This window comes from Protopterus annectens, chromosome 17.part0, assembly GCF_019279795.1.
Source record: "Protopterus annectens isolate FY-2018-M chromosome 17.part0, PAN1.0, whole genome shotgun sequence".
In the NCBI taxonomy this organism is placed as follows: Eukaryota; Metazoa; Chordata; order Ceratodontiformes; family Protopteridae; genus Protopterus; species Protopterus annectens.
In genome coordinates, this window is record NC_056751.1 from 627,224,765 (window position 1) to 627,240,274 (window position 15,510).

At 38.8% G+C, this 15,510-nt stretch overlaps 1 protein-coding gene across 3 annotated transcripts in view; it reads right to left on the reverse strand.

The window, feature by feature from the left end:
- Positions 1–15,510, reverse strand: part of TKFC (triokinase and FMN cyclase) — a 574,388-nt gene that overhangs the window by 74,331 nt on the left and 484,547 nt on the right. The window lies entirely within an intron of this gene.

Here is a 15,510-nt window from a genome sequence, read left to right on the forward strand (position 1 = left end):
TCAGTGTAGTTATCACTGCAGTCTCCGAGAGAGGTATGCATCACCAAGACTATCCCTTCTCTGGAACAGGCTCCCCATCAATGTGAAGCAGAGTTCCTCCATAACTCAATTCAAGTGTAACTTGGGCAACTGGATTGGGAAACAGAAATTCCTGTTTTGGCAGCTATGTCTGTAATGAACAGAGGCAGCCTATAAATGGTTCATTTCTCCTGCCCTGCTTGTAAATGCTTCATCGCCCAAGCCCCTGCTTACACTACCAAGGGTACCAGAACTTCTTAGAGATTTGGGATTTGTGACTACACTTAAAAAGGCCCTACTGGTCATCAGCCTATTACAAATTTATGAACCTATGAGGCTATGAATATGAAGTTTGATCACAGGTGGTGTCTTTTACACCAGTATTGGGTTAAAGCCTGCATTTTTGCCAAATGCAACACCGACACACATGGTCAGAAACAGTTTTCATTATTTCTGTGTGTCTGGAAAATAATTCAGTGGTCAGGTGACTGATCAACTCAAATACAGTACCAGCTTTCCCTGCTTGTCCACTGTAGCTTGCAATGGAGCACTGCTGCTTCTTCCATATCCTTGCACTGGACCCCTGTTACTTCTGTCATGTTCTTGTCCACTAAGTCCACTGTATGTTTTTTTTTCTAATAGGGAAAATCATAGTAATCGAATTAATGTGAACTGTAAGCTAGCTCCATACACTACATGGATAAAGTCTTGACTATAACCTAGACGTGCTAGGTACAATTAGGAGTTCAAGACCAACAGTAGCCATCCAGGAAGTGTGACAGTGAGTGGCCTAAGCTGGTTCATTCATCTTTGGTGGCTGCAATTCCTGCTGCAGCAAATGATACCAGAGGTTCAGACTGGAGACATACACTCGATGCAAGCCCATCAAGGAAATGGCAATCTCCAAAAACCAGTTATACTTATGAGCAGTTGCAAGCTAACAAAAGTATTTTTGTAATGGAGCAAGCCCCTCTGCACTCTCTGATGTTGCAGCCCTGCCCTCGCACCTCTGATGTCTGAATATACTGCTTCAGATACCATCTCTATATTGATGTCTTGCAATGAGTGCATGCTTCCAGCACCGGAACACACAGATGAGCATTCAGCTATGCGCAACTAAGCTGCTAGCAGCTGAAACTTAAGTGAAAGACAACCACAAGAAGTATCTAGTAAACCCACCACTCAGTTTTCACCCTCCCCTTCCTATAACAGAGATTAACACAAGGAATTAATCAACAATATAATCAGATAATAGTACATGGGATGTAAGAGCTTGACACCATTCGATAGTGAGGAAGGGAACCTTCAAGCAATCTTAATTAAGCAACACTTATTCACATTGGTATGTCATATTCCAAACCCAATTAACAATTTCTAAAGATCATAAACAACAGTAAAATGAAATTTCAATTAAGGTAACAGTTCTTTACTTATTGTTATTGTATATTCAGTGATGTACCATGAGAAAGTCAGGTGAGGTTACAAAAAAATCTTTGCTTATAAAGTGAACAGAAGGCCCACAGAAGCTTAGTTTATAAAGAACTAAACACATAACTCTCAGAAATATCCTTATTTTAGTTTTAGAAAAATAAGAAATGATCTATAATGTGAAGTGTTTGCATTAATGTAAGCAATGGAATTAGTAATAACAGTTATCCTATTTACTTTTCCAGTACAGTATACAAGCGTAACTGTTCATCATATTATTCACTTTAATGGGACCATTCAACAGCAGCTTCTCTCTCAATGGAAAGGTAAAAAGCCTATGTCTCATACTCTGGATATTCTACAAAATAAAAAACAGCAGAGGCACTCTCTTCTTTGTTTAGTCCAGTGCCAGTGGTGAAGTAAATAACGAGTGGCTGAATTTCTTGAGTGACCAGCAGAAAACCTGTTGAGGTGTAACTTCTGCAACATCAACAGAATGATCAGGACTGGAGGGACAGATATATTTCACAGAAGAAATCGCTGCTGTGGAACAGACTTTCCATCCACATAAAACAAAGTTCATCCTTGTCTATTTTCAAGCACAACTTAGCTCTATGGATGGGAAACAGAAATTTTACCCCAGGACTGCCCCTGTACTAATAATGGATACAGACAGCTCTAAGTACTTTACCCCATGCATGAGTCCCCTCAAGTTATCTACTGTATAATCCCGGTCATTCTTATTAGGAGTAATATATAATTATAGACCACGGGATGGGTAAGGCCAATCTATAACAAAATGGTTTAGGTTATTTTGGGCACAAAAAGGGAAACTGTTTAGGCTTAAAATGGCCTGCAAGTTCAGCTAGCCTATGAACCTATAATCTTCTAGCCAAGACAGAAGACACAAGGCTCTAATCAGAAAAAGCTACAGGGAGATGAAATACAGCTATCATCAAGACTCAAGAGGCTGCAAAACATCATACATTTACCTATTTACTTTATAATTTAAATATAAAGACTATAAAATAATAGAAGTTTCCTTAGTGTCAAGAGGACTACGATGTATTTTTTTTCATGGAGAAGTTTCAATATGTTAGACATGAAGTGGAATCCCTATGTCGCAGCCTCATTTAATAGAAGACTCATCTATGACGGCATGAAAGGTGGTTTCATTAGAGAATAAGGCACCAAAAAAGGATTTGACATTATTTGGTATGTTGGAAGCTGAAGAAGGTACAAACTGTTAAGAATCTGTTTAAATCAAAACAGTGCTTTGGCTTGGGTTCACTAAAAAAAATCTGAGCAAAGTGAGAAAATGTACTGATTGTCTGTATCTATGGCAAAATGAAAGTATGGTAAATCGAGGATTACTTTTGTTCACTTTTGTTCTTGATATGAGAAGAAATGGGTATTACAGTGCTTAGAGAAACTGGGAAAGACATGTATAAGCTAAGGGTGGATCACTTTTGTGGATAATGATTCCTCTGAGGTTACACTGTAACAATGAATGCAATTTTCAGAGACAATCAGGGAGTGCAGGTGATGTAAAATCTATTATACAATAACTGGCCATTAACATTCTAAAATGAGCACGCTGATTGGCCAGCCCAACCAGCGTGCTAGTTGTAAATCCGAGAATATACCAATGGAAAAAGGTCCGGTTGCCCTGACTTTTTTCCGTTGGTATACTCTTTAATTTTAGCTTTTTTCAACAAAAATAAAAACAAAATTTGTAATCCGGAGGACTCCGGACATATGAGAGAGACACCATACAGAAAATACAAGGGAAATCAGGTACATTGTTTAAAACTAAAGAAACGTACCTGATTTCCCTTGTATTTCCTCCATTCTGTCTCTCTCCTACCCTAAACTTCCCCAAACCTTTTTTTTTAATTAAAAAAAAAAAAAAAAAGAAAGAAAGAAAAAGCAGAGCAATGGAGATCTTTTTTTCTCCATTGCTTACTTTCCCGAGCACTGATGTACTGGGTATGCGTGGAAATGCAAGTCTCATATGCATGTGCAGTACATCAACACAAGGAAGTAGTATAGCACTAGCCGAGGAAGAACAGTAATGCACCGTTATACAAAAACATTATTTAAGAAAAGTATTTTTTTCTTAAATAATGTCATTGTATAACAGCAATAATCGACTCCGCGGTTTTGGTATATTGAAATTTACCCATGGTTGGCTTTATTTAATCACTCAGGCTTCACCCTCATGATTAAAGCACGCCAACCATGGGTAAATCTTCAATATACCACACCAATGTCGTTGGTTATTGCTATAGTACAGACTGGCATTGCCTGCAGTGGTAAAGGTGTTTTTACCAACTGGAATGTAACCTTTTTATTAGCATATATTCAGATATGGAGAAAATAAAAGAATTACCATAATTATCTTAACATAAGACAGAAGAAATGAAGTCACTCCAAATACACCGAATCTTTGAGTACAATAGAAAAGCAGAAAAGAGGAATGGCGAGTCTGATTAAAATAAGGAAAGATTGAGGGTTTATGTGCTCTTTGGCAGGAATACACTGATTTAAGAGAGTATATTTACTGAAATGATGAAATACAGATGCAGACTTTTGTAGTACAGATGGTCTCAAATATGAATGACTGTTCTAACAATTAAAGATGGATACACAAGGGAAATGTTTGTGATTTATTCATGCATACATTAAAAACTGAATGCTTTGTCTAGTCAATGCCTGGCAATGGACAGAAGGGCATTTACTTTTTAGAACTATATAATAAAAGTCATGAGTATACTTACACTGCTGTTTACTTTAGAATCAGATAACTAACTTACAAGGCAAATGGCAATAAGAAAGGGAAAACTGAAGTCAACCCCTTTATTTCATTATTGATGATGTAACAGAGTATTTTTTTAATGTGCCCCTCAATTTATTTATTTATTTGCAGTTGGTTTACCAGGATAGTCCATTGGGCCTAGAAGAACCCATTTTCAATGGAGTCCTAGGGAGAAAAGCTCCAAAAACAAAACAATAATTATAAACAAAAATTACAATCAAAGCTTTTGTTACAGTATGTACAAAAGTACTAGTAGAAACATTGCATTTAAACATACAGTTTCTAAAGCAAAAATGACAATAAAAGTTTTGGTTATACTAATTACAGATAAAATATTTCATTTAACAGAGACAATTTCTGCGATAAAAAGTGTCATCGTTGTAAATCTAGAGTAGTTGTTTACACATGGATTGATTCCTGCCAAAACCATGTATGGTTAGTATGTTGATGTTCATGGACGCACTACAACAACTTTCATATGACTGATAAACGAGTACACAGAGTAGGTAGAAGTAGGACGGGAGATGAGCAGTTAGGATTCAGATCAGGATGTATCACAACTTACCCAATGTTTGCAGTGAGTCAGATAGTTGAGAGGAATCTAGAGATGAGAAGAGTCCAAGTGACTGTTCTTACATTTGAAGAAATCATATGACGAGATCCCAAGGAGATGTTTTGGGCAGTCCTGTGGTGGTTTGAAGTCCAAAAAACAGAAGCTAAAATTAGTGCAAACTATGTACAGGGGACCCAATTACTGAAGTATGAACAGTGTTCAGTCTAACTAAGGGGTTCCCTGTGGGATTGGGTGCGCATCAGGGTTCATTTTTGTGCCCACTGCTTTTCATGCTAGTGATGGGATACATTAGCAAACAGGTTGATGGGGATAGATCAACAAAGTTGCTGTATTTATTTATTGACAAAAAGGAGCAGAAATGGAAGTTTAAAGTGTAAACTATATAGTTATGAGAGAAAGAAGGTTAGCAGGGCAAGTTATGTAGGGCGGCAGCTAGAGCATTCCCATTGGGAGGCTAGGTATGAATGAATAGTTTTTTTGAAGGTAGAGTTAGTAGGGGTAACACGAATGGGTGATGGTAGGGAGTTCCAGAGTCGTGCCAGACTAAAGGATAGAAGGTATTTGCCTGGTGGACGAGCTGGTTTGTGTATTTCAAGATTTTGGTTGTTAGACCTTAGTACTCTGTTGGGTAGATGCATTTTAAAGGCAGAGGAGAGGGAGGGACAGATTGAGAGGTTGAAAATAAGCTTGTGGACCAGAGTGAGTTGGGTATAGATAAGGTGGTTGGGTAGTTCTAGCCAATTTAGTTTGTGGAGAGAGGAACAATGGTGAGTAGAGGACCTCTGGCTAGTGGCGAACTTGGCGATTTTGTAGTAACAACATGAGAATTGATTTTTCAGAGATGACTGTAGATTAGTTAGGAGTGGAGATCCATAGAGAAGGGAGGGGATGAGAAAGGATGTAGAGAGGGTGAGTTTAGTGGAGAGTGTAAGATAATGGTATTGACAGTAGAGCATACCTAATTTTTTATGGGTTTTTTGATATTTAGTTGTATGTGGGAATTAAATTTGAGCTGATTGTCAATTTGGACACCAAGTAGCTTGGTCTCTGATACCAGTTCCAGAGTTGTGTTGTTTTGACTAGAAATACAGAAAGTGTTTGTGTTGAGAGGGGTGGCTTTTGAGGGAGTGAATACCATTAATTTGGTTTTAGAAGCATTGAGTGCTAAGTGATTATTTTTCATCCATTGTTCAGTGGTTGAAAAAGTGTCTTGAGTTAGCTTTAGAAGTAAAGGGGCTGAAGTGGCAGAGCAAATAATAGTTGAGTCATCTGCATATTGAATGATGTTAGAGAATGGGATGGAGTTGCAGAAGTCATTAATAAAAATGTTGAAGAGGTGGGGGCCTAATATTGAACCTTGTGGAACACCAGTTGGGGTATTAAGGAATGAGGAGGTGGCCATTTTCCATTTTACTGCTTGATGTCTGTTGGATAAGTAACTGGAGAACCAGTTCAGAGAGGAAAGAGATAGGTTAAGCTTAGAGAGTTTAGCTAGAAGAAGGTTATGGGAGATGGTTTCAAAGGCCTTAGAAAGATCCAGTAGAAGGGTAGAAACAATATGACCAGAGTCTCAGGCTTTATTTACTGTTTCCAGGAAGGAGAAGAGGGCTGTCATAGTACTGTGGCCTGGTCTGAAGCCATGTTGTGTGGGAGTTAGTAGGTTGTTATCAATGAGGTATGGTAGGAGTTGTAGTTGGATACACTTTTCAAGGAGTTTGGAGATGGGAGACAGGATAGCAATGGGACGAAAGTTGGAGACATTGTTATTGTTACCTTCTTTATGTAAAGGTATGATAAAGGCCTTTTTCCAAATATGGGGAACTGTGCTTTCTTGGATAGAGCGGTTGATTAAAATACTAATGGGGTAGGCAATGGCTTCAGCAGCTATGCTGAAGGAATATTATCGGGAGCATTTGAACCAGACTTCAGTTTTAGAAGGAGTTTTTTTATGGTAGTAGTGGGTATGGGTTTTAGTGAGAAATGTGGAGAGTGGAGGGAGGGGATATTTGGAGGTGGGAGAGATGATGAGGGAGGGAGAGTGGAGTGGGTGGTGAAGGTTGTAGAATTGGAAGATGGGATAGGTAGTGAACTAGTGTTTGAAGGTGGAAGGTAAGAAGATGAGGGTGGGGCTGGTTTGGAGGGAGTGGAGATGTTGGAGAAAGATGAGGTTAGTTTGGAAATAGAATCGATGAAGAAGGAGTTAAATTGAGTAGCCAGGTCTATGTCGAGAGCGTTTGGATCGGGAGTGGGGGTGTCTGGTTTACTGGGATTAAGGAGAGTGGAGATACTTTTCCAGAATTTTTGAGGGTTTGTTTTATTGTTGTTTTGGAGTAAGGAGATGTAGTTTTGTCTGTCAATGGTGATGAGTTTCTTTACTTTATTTTGAAGTGTTTTGTATTCGTTGTAGATGAGGGGGGTTTTATTTTTATGGTAGTGGGTCCAGAGTTTGTCTCTTTGCCGCATTGTAGCAAGTGTATTTTTTGTAAGCCAGGGGGCAGTTTTGGTTTTTGTTCTTAGGGGAGCATGATGGTTTAAGAAGGTAGTGTTGAAATGTGTGACTGCATTATCTAGAGGAAGTGTTTTTAGAGAATTCCAATTTATTGCCTTTAGAGAGTTAATGAAAGCTGTAGGGTTAAAGTTTTTTAGGTTACAAGTAGTAATGAAGTTATGGGTATGATGAAGGGAGACGGTGTGTAAATGTGGGTAAGTGATCACTAAGAGGATCAGGAAGAGTACCACTGTTAGAGAAGTAGTGGGGGTGAGAGACTAGGATCCAGTCTAGGATACTGCCATTGGGCAGGTTTTTTGAGGGGCGGGTTGTAGAATTGATGAGCTGAGAGAATTTGTAGAGGTTAATGTTAAGTGGGTTTGAGGGAGACTGAATGGAGGCCCAATTTATATTCATGTCTCCTAGGATTATAGTTTTGTTGCTGATGTTAGTGGAGAGCCAGAAGAGGATGTCTTTGAGTGTTGAAATATTATCACCAGGAGGGATGTAGATGGAGGCTATACATATATGCTTAAGCTTGTTGATCTGTAGTAGCGTTAGTAGTAATTCAGCATTGTTAAAGTGGGGAGTGGGTTTATTATAGGGAGTAACTGATAGTGAGGATGAGTATAGTAGAGCTATACCACCCCCTTTTTTATGAGATATGTCTTTTCTAATAATAGAATAGTTGGGTGGGATTATTTCAGAGTCCTTTATGTGGGGTTTTAACCATGTTTCAGAGATGGATAGGATGTCAGGTTTGTTGTGTGTGAGCCAGGCATGCAGGTTTGGAATTTTGTTGACTATGCTTTGGGAGTTTAGAGCAGTAAATAATATGGACTTGTTAGTAGTTTTTGAGGAGGGGGGACCTGGGTTAGGATGGATATCTCCTGATTGTAGACTGGTAATTGGGTATAGGGTGAAGTTAGGGAGGTAACTTGAGAGTTTAGAGTATACATTGGACTCTATTATGATACTGGAAGACTTTCTAGTAATTATGGGAGTGAAATATCTATGAGAGGTAAGAAGTTTACATTGAAAAAGTAGATGGATATTTATAGGATATAGGTGTGGCAAAATTGGGGTGTGTGAGTGTTGGAGAGGCATGTTCAGATGGTTAGTTGTGTGGAAGGATTGGGAATAATACATAACATTGGGGTGGGTAAGGTGGAAAATATAGGAACTCAGTAGGTGTAATAGTAGTAGAAAGGAGATGTATATAGGTTTTTCAAGCATAATGTAATGAGGTTGTTAAGAGCTGTTATGTAGTTACTAAGCTGTTTGAAAATGCAAGAGTGATGATATTTATTTTGGAGCAGGCAAGGATTATAAAATTAAAGAAAGTAGTGGGGAACAGAGTATTGTTTGTTGTGGGTAAAAAATAATTTTTTAATGAAAAATCTGTATTTCCAGAAAGCGCCTTAAATAGCATAATTTGATGTTCTTTACCTCTTGTTTATCTAGTGTGCAAGGTTTTCTGAAAAAAATTTACACTTACAGGGCTGCATTTGTTGAAGTGGTGTGAGACTATATGGAATTTAGCATTCAGACTGTGGAAAATCTACAAATGTAAATGAACAAAAATGCCGTTTGGGTTGGTATTATTTAACACACCAATACAGAGTTGCATACAACAGGAATAATTAGAGGAAATTATTTGTTACAGTATTATGGCACAAATGTTACAAGATAAACAATAATGATGTAGAATAAAGTGGTTTTAATAGAAAGTCTACAGAATAATTCCCTGAGGCACAGCAGAAATTGTCATGGTATTGTAAAAGGTGGATACATTCTGTTGATAACTGAGATTACTCTCTTAATGTGGAAAGTCTGAAAAGATCTTTAAAGATATGAAGCAAATAAATGAGTACCTTTGTTAGATAATATATGGATTTTTTATGTTTAAAAGGGATGTTAACTACACTGGATAACTAACCTAGTTATTTTAGGTTATATCTAATTAACCCAAGATCACATACTTTTAGCATGCTACCTTAGAAAGAAAGATGAGGTATATTTACTAAATGGCCTGTAACTATAATTAGTTGAAGATTACCGGATATCCTCTCAGGAAACAGTGACAGTTCACAGAACAGAATAATGCTATTATGAGATCTGGGTTAAGGATGATTGTTTGCATGGACTTGATGTATGGTAGGTGAAGCAATACCAGTTGTGTTTGCACTTTATTTCAGGATCATGAATGAAGGATACATAGCAATATTTTTAAAAAGGATTACCATTAGCCATTGAATTTAATCAGTATTGGATGTTGTATCTCCAGTTGTTTTTTCTTCTAATGGGTACACCTGGCAAAACTGTTTTTAAGGGAAGCCTGACTCCATGGCACAGAGCACTTACTGTGACTCATATGACCAAGGTTTGATTAGCAGGCCTGGCACTGGAGGATCCAGGCAGGAAGGGAGAGAAGTGTGGACTCATGGCCCTTTCACCTTTCACAGGGGGTGATGAAGGTAGTGGGTGCTCAGGGAGCACATGGGCTAAGTGTGATTTCTCTGGTGTAGATCAATCAAACCGCTTCCTATGCTTGACAGAAGGGGGGGGGCTGCTTGTTGGCAACATCCCTTGTGGAAGTGACGGTCAATCAGCAAGGACAGTCCAATGCATGCCCCCTTCTGGCTCCACAAGTTGGGCATTATAGGGGGACATTAGGAGCAAAAGAAGAAAAACCTTCAAGCCACCCTTAATGGCTGCCTTACTGATGGCCCCTTCATGAGTTGATGCTCACCCTGGTGATTCGGAACAAATGAGCCAACTGGCTGGGAGAAAGCTGAGGGGAAACAGAGAGTATGAGGTAAGAGTGATGCAGAATTTGTTTTTGAAGAAGACATAAACAAGATATGGACTGCTAAGGTTTAATGGAAGCTGTAAATTGACAGAACAAATTACATGCATGTGCAGTTTACTTGTTATATGTGGATGAGTAAATTATGAGAATCTCCCTGAAAGAGGCACATGAAAGGTGAAAATTTAAAGCTGGAGGGTATTTGTGTCTTAAAGGATATTTTCCTCATTATTTTAATACCAGCTTGGTACAAATAGTTAAAAAAGTGTAAGATTATACAGTTTAGGAGGGTGACACTGACAGGGTGAATTATTTCAAGGAAGTCCATAGAATATTTATCAAGAAGCAAGTGACAAAGGGTATGGTATGGATTTCCAACAATGAGTCATCACTGGGTAAAAGGTCATGCCATGTCCTTCGCACAAGCTGGTAGAGGGTTAATAAGATAACTAGGAGTTTGTACCTACTACATTATGAGGGAGCTAAAGGTCATGAACTAGCAACGTTCTACATTAACCTGATTCAGGGTGCTATTAGAAAGTTTATATGTTTTAAATTGTAATACCTGGTTAATATAATGACATTAATAAAGATGTGCATGTTAAGAACTAAATATCCTTTGTTATGCAATGTATGACACTGGCAAAGGACTGATGGTAGTTGGATGTTTAGCGAGGTTAAATAAGGAAAAGGGATTTTTAAATAAAGTGTAAGCATGAAAAAATAATTTAACTTATGATATAAAAAGATGCAGGCAGCTCATTCAGAAGTTTATGTATTATGTGTCAGACATTAATACACTGGGTATATTACCCTAATTTATAGAAATGGCACATGAGTAAAGATGTAAATAAACAGTTTGGGCATGTATTAATAAAGATGCGGAAAAAATATTTAATTTTAGCAATGTTGTATTTAAAATTCTTGTATATACCAAGGTCATGTTTCAAGATAAATGTTTCTTTTTTTCTTCCTGCAATGACCATCAGCCACTATGAGCTCATCTTCTGATTCACTGGATCTACTGGACCCACCTTAGCCTCCCCTGGACTCGATCTACTGGACCCACCTTAGCCTCCCCTGGACTCGATCTACTGGACCCACCTTAGCCTCCCCTGGACTCGATCTACCGGACCCACTTTAGCCTTCCCTGGACTCACCCTGACAACCGTCTGGGACCAGTGAGAAGATTAAGGATGCAAGTGTAGCATCGTACTGCTTGCTGAGAGTGACATCTAACAACTACCTACTCACAGCAGGCATGCCAGCTCCAAGATGGCTGCCTTGGGGAGAAGCATAAGCAGTTCCATACATGTGCAGCCTCAGTATTCAGCATCTCACCATTCATGCAGCATTAAGCTGGTCACGCCTGCACACTGCATGCCACAGCAAGCCTAGGCTGTCTCCCCCCTCCCACAATAATGGACAAGCTGACAGTGACTGCTCACTCCCATCCACCTCCGCTGCTGCTAAGTGAACACAAGTCATTGGGGTAAGGACTTTATCTTTCTGTGCCACAGGGCTGCCCATGTTTAAGTTACATGTTGAGAAAACTGTTTCCAATGAAAGTTCAAGTTAACTAATTGATTGTTTTCATTTGTAGACTGGATTCCATTCTTGATCATGTCTGTATGCCTGATGTTATCAGTGGATGCTCAGTATAGATTTAACAAAACAAAAACAGTCTGATGGCTTTTAGGGAGTATTTGCCAATCTAAGCTACCAATTTCCTTACCTAACAGATAAACTGTGGATCACTCCTAAGAACAACATATTTTTCCCAATGCTTAATAACCATTACTGTATGTCAGTGTCATGCCTTGAATTAATTCACTGTTTTTCTTTTTACCCTAAGACACACCTTTAGGAACAGAGAGGGTGGGAACATGGAAAATGAACATGACTGCCACAGTCAGAGGCCTTGCAAGAAGAAATGGCAGAAAAATTACAAGATTTGGAGGATAGAAGAAGACTTAAAAATTTGAAATTTATTAATAAATCCGAAAGAGTGGAGTGAAGGGATTTTTTTTTTTTTTTACAGTACTTGGTAACCCAGTTAATTAAGTAGACTGGGATGTCTCATGACAAGGGCGGCACAGTGGTGCAGCGGTTAACGTTGTCGCCTCACAGCAAGAGGTTCTCCGGTTCGATTCTCAGCTGGGGTGCCTTCTGTGTGGAGTTTGCATGTTCTCCCCATGTTCGCGTGGGTTTCCTCCGGGTACTCCGGTTTCCTCCCACATTCCAAAGGCATGCATCTGGAGCATTTCTCCCCGGGCCTCCACTGAAAACAGGCTCTGTGGAACCTAGTCGGACATTCCCGGTCAACAAATGTTAAATAAAAATAAAATAAATAAATAAATAAATAAAAAATAAAAGACAGCACTAGAGAGAATGTATTGTGTTGTACTAGCAGGAACAAGATCCAGGTTCCCCAAGCCAATATTAGTAAAAAGACAATCTTACCAATCCGAAGAAGCAGATATTTGCGGGACTGTGGCAGAAGGTAAAAATTCTAAGGGCCACAGACAAAAGGGCATGTGTCAAACTGGAGTTTTCCCTGGGTGCAAAATGGAGGAGTAAATTTACCCCGATCTTCAAAGAATGAAAAGACATGAGGTTGAAATTCAAGCTGCTGTATCTGGTAGTGTTCATATTCTTTTTCCCATTGTGCACCAAGATGTTCCTTGATGCTGAAGCTGTGGTTCTAGAGCTGCAGGAAAACAAGCAAAACATAGACAAGAATGGAAAAATATACCCAAAACAGAGTCATGTACACAAAATATAATGTTCCGATTCTATAAACAGGATATTATTTGCAAGGGGGAACAAACTGAGGAAGTGCTACTATATAAAAGACTCAGATTGCTAAACAGAAAGTTGTGCTGAACATCTGATCAAAATACAAGCATGGTCGCATCGTTCAGCAAACTGCTCATGGTGAAATCTGGCAGGGGCAGGAAAGGCTGTAAGTCAAGAAGTGAATGAGCATCAACAGGGGAAGTGGGTATATGTCAGATATAAGTCCTGTGGATGCAAAAACATATGAACAGTTACGACTCCTTGAGTAGGATCACACTGAAAAGTGTACACCTATGACTTTAAAAAGAAAATAACCATATAGGGATATTGCTAAGGTTAAATATAGGCCAAGGCAGATGATGAGAGAATGGAGGTGAAATACTATTGGCTTGATGAGAGTAAGTGGGACGTGCAACAAGATGAGGGAAAGGAAACAATGAAATTTTAGAGGAGAAAAGTGGTCACAAATGAGATGGGGAAATGAAATTAAACAACAAAGGCTGATGTTTACATTTCACATGGGAAGAATGGCAACAAGACAAATTAGTGAGGAAGGGGTCTATGTAACACTAGGTGGGATTCAGAAATGAGCACAGCTCAGCTGATCAAGAGGAAGATGTACAGGGTTGGGGGTAAACTTACAGCATAAATACATGATTGAAACAGTTAAAATGTGCAGCTGGTTGGGAAACAAGTTAATGTAAATATGAGGCAAGATAAGACAAGAGATACAGCAAGAAAAACAGTACACAACAGCACACAAATAAACTGAAAAGGAGAAGGGAAATTTAGGCCAGAAGGAGAACCGAGGTAGTTTAAGTAATATGAGATTATGGATTCTAACACCCGCGGTGGTGGTGCTGTGGTAGCGTTGTCGCCTCACAGTAAGACACTGTCCGGTTCGATTCTCAGAGCATCTTCTGCGTGGAGACATGTGTGAATGGGTGTACCTTCACTGAAGGTTGTACATCAGGGGTGGTAACTCAGTACGTAAAAGTCAACTACCAATCATTAGCGGACCAGAGTTCCACTGTGGTGACCCCTAGCTGGGAAAAGCCGAAAGACACAAACAAACAAACATGTAACTTGAATGGGTTACAAGAGAAGAATAAGTGTCTGAAAGTGGTAGAATACATAAAAAGAAGAAATTTGGAGGTTTTCCTGTTTCAAGAGATCCATTTTACATCAAAAGAGCATCTAGAACTAATTAAGAAGGACTTCAGGCTATTATGTCAGTGTGTTAGAAGGAAGGAAGGTGGGTATTAAACTGATTAAAAGAGGTGCACTAACCCAAATACAAAAAAGGAAAATTGATGAAAAGGGTACATATGCCTTAGTTAGAGGAAATGGGGTAGGGGTAATAGCATAACCCTAGGAAGCATTTATATTCCAAAAGTGATTTAGGCTGGCAGTAGTAGCATTTATACAAGAAACAAGAAGTCTTGGGTAGGGAATGGAACTTAATCTCATTGAAAAAAAGATGTAAGTGGGGAGCCATGACAAAGAAGAATAGTGCTAGAGGGGGGAAAGTTTTCAGAAATTTGAGATGTACTCGAAGAATGCAAGGAAACAGATAATTTACTTCCACATCAGAACAGTATAAAACCCATTTGAGAATGGATACATTTTATGCTACTAGCGAGTAAGAGTATCTCCTCAAGGGGTTACAGACATGTCTGATACTGTTGTCATTGATCATGCATCTATCAAGATCAGATTAGCTGAGGGGCTTCCAAGATGTCTACACATGGAGTAACAGCTTAATTTCAGCTCTCCCAGTGTGAAAACAGAAATTTAGAAGAGAGAGAGTGAGACAGTAAACTTCTATTTTTGGTAAATTTCAATAACTGGCTACTAAGTGCACTGCCTGGATGTTAACAAAAAAGAAATTTGGTGAATCTGAAAGAAAATCAATCACAAAGGGTGAGGAAAAAACACTGATTGGGAAGAATTCTGCAGCTGTTCAGCAAAAAGCAGTGCAAGCTCCAGCTTTGGTACAAGACATGAATTCCAGTAACCTAGAGGACAAATAAGTCAAATGTACTCAGAAATGATTAAAATGAATGAAACACTGATCCAATATATCAACTCAAATAACAAAAGGCTGGAAAAAATGGGAAAATCTTTAAACAGATATTCAGATGAGGTGATAAAACTACAAAAATCAGAGGTCAAAATGAATAAAAGGCTGAATATGAGACTGCTCAAGAAGAAATGTTTAAAAAATATCACAATTAGAGAACAGAACACAGAGGGAAAACCTGAGATTTTCTGCTGTAACAGAGAAGCTGGAAGGAACAAACTGAATTAATTTTATGAAAGCACAAATAAATAACTTAACTGGTATTCCACAGCAGGAGATGTTAATTGAAAGGGCACATCACGTGTATGCTCGAAACCTGGTCATGAGAAAGCAACATAGACCTTTAATAGTAAAGATGCAATCCTACCAGCAGGAGTTGATTCTGACAAAACTGTGGCAGAAGGACAAAGTACTAAAAGTGGGAGATAGTACAGTGTTTGTGGAAAATGATTGCTCACTGTATACTATGAAGAAGATGAGTAAATTTATTCCA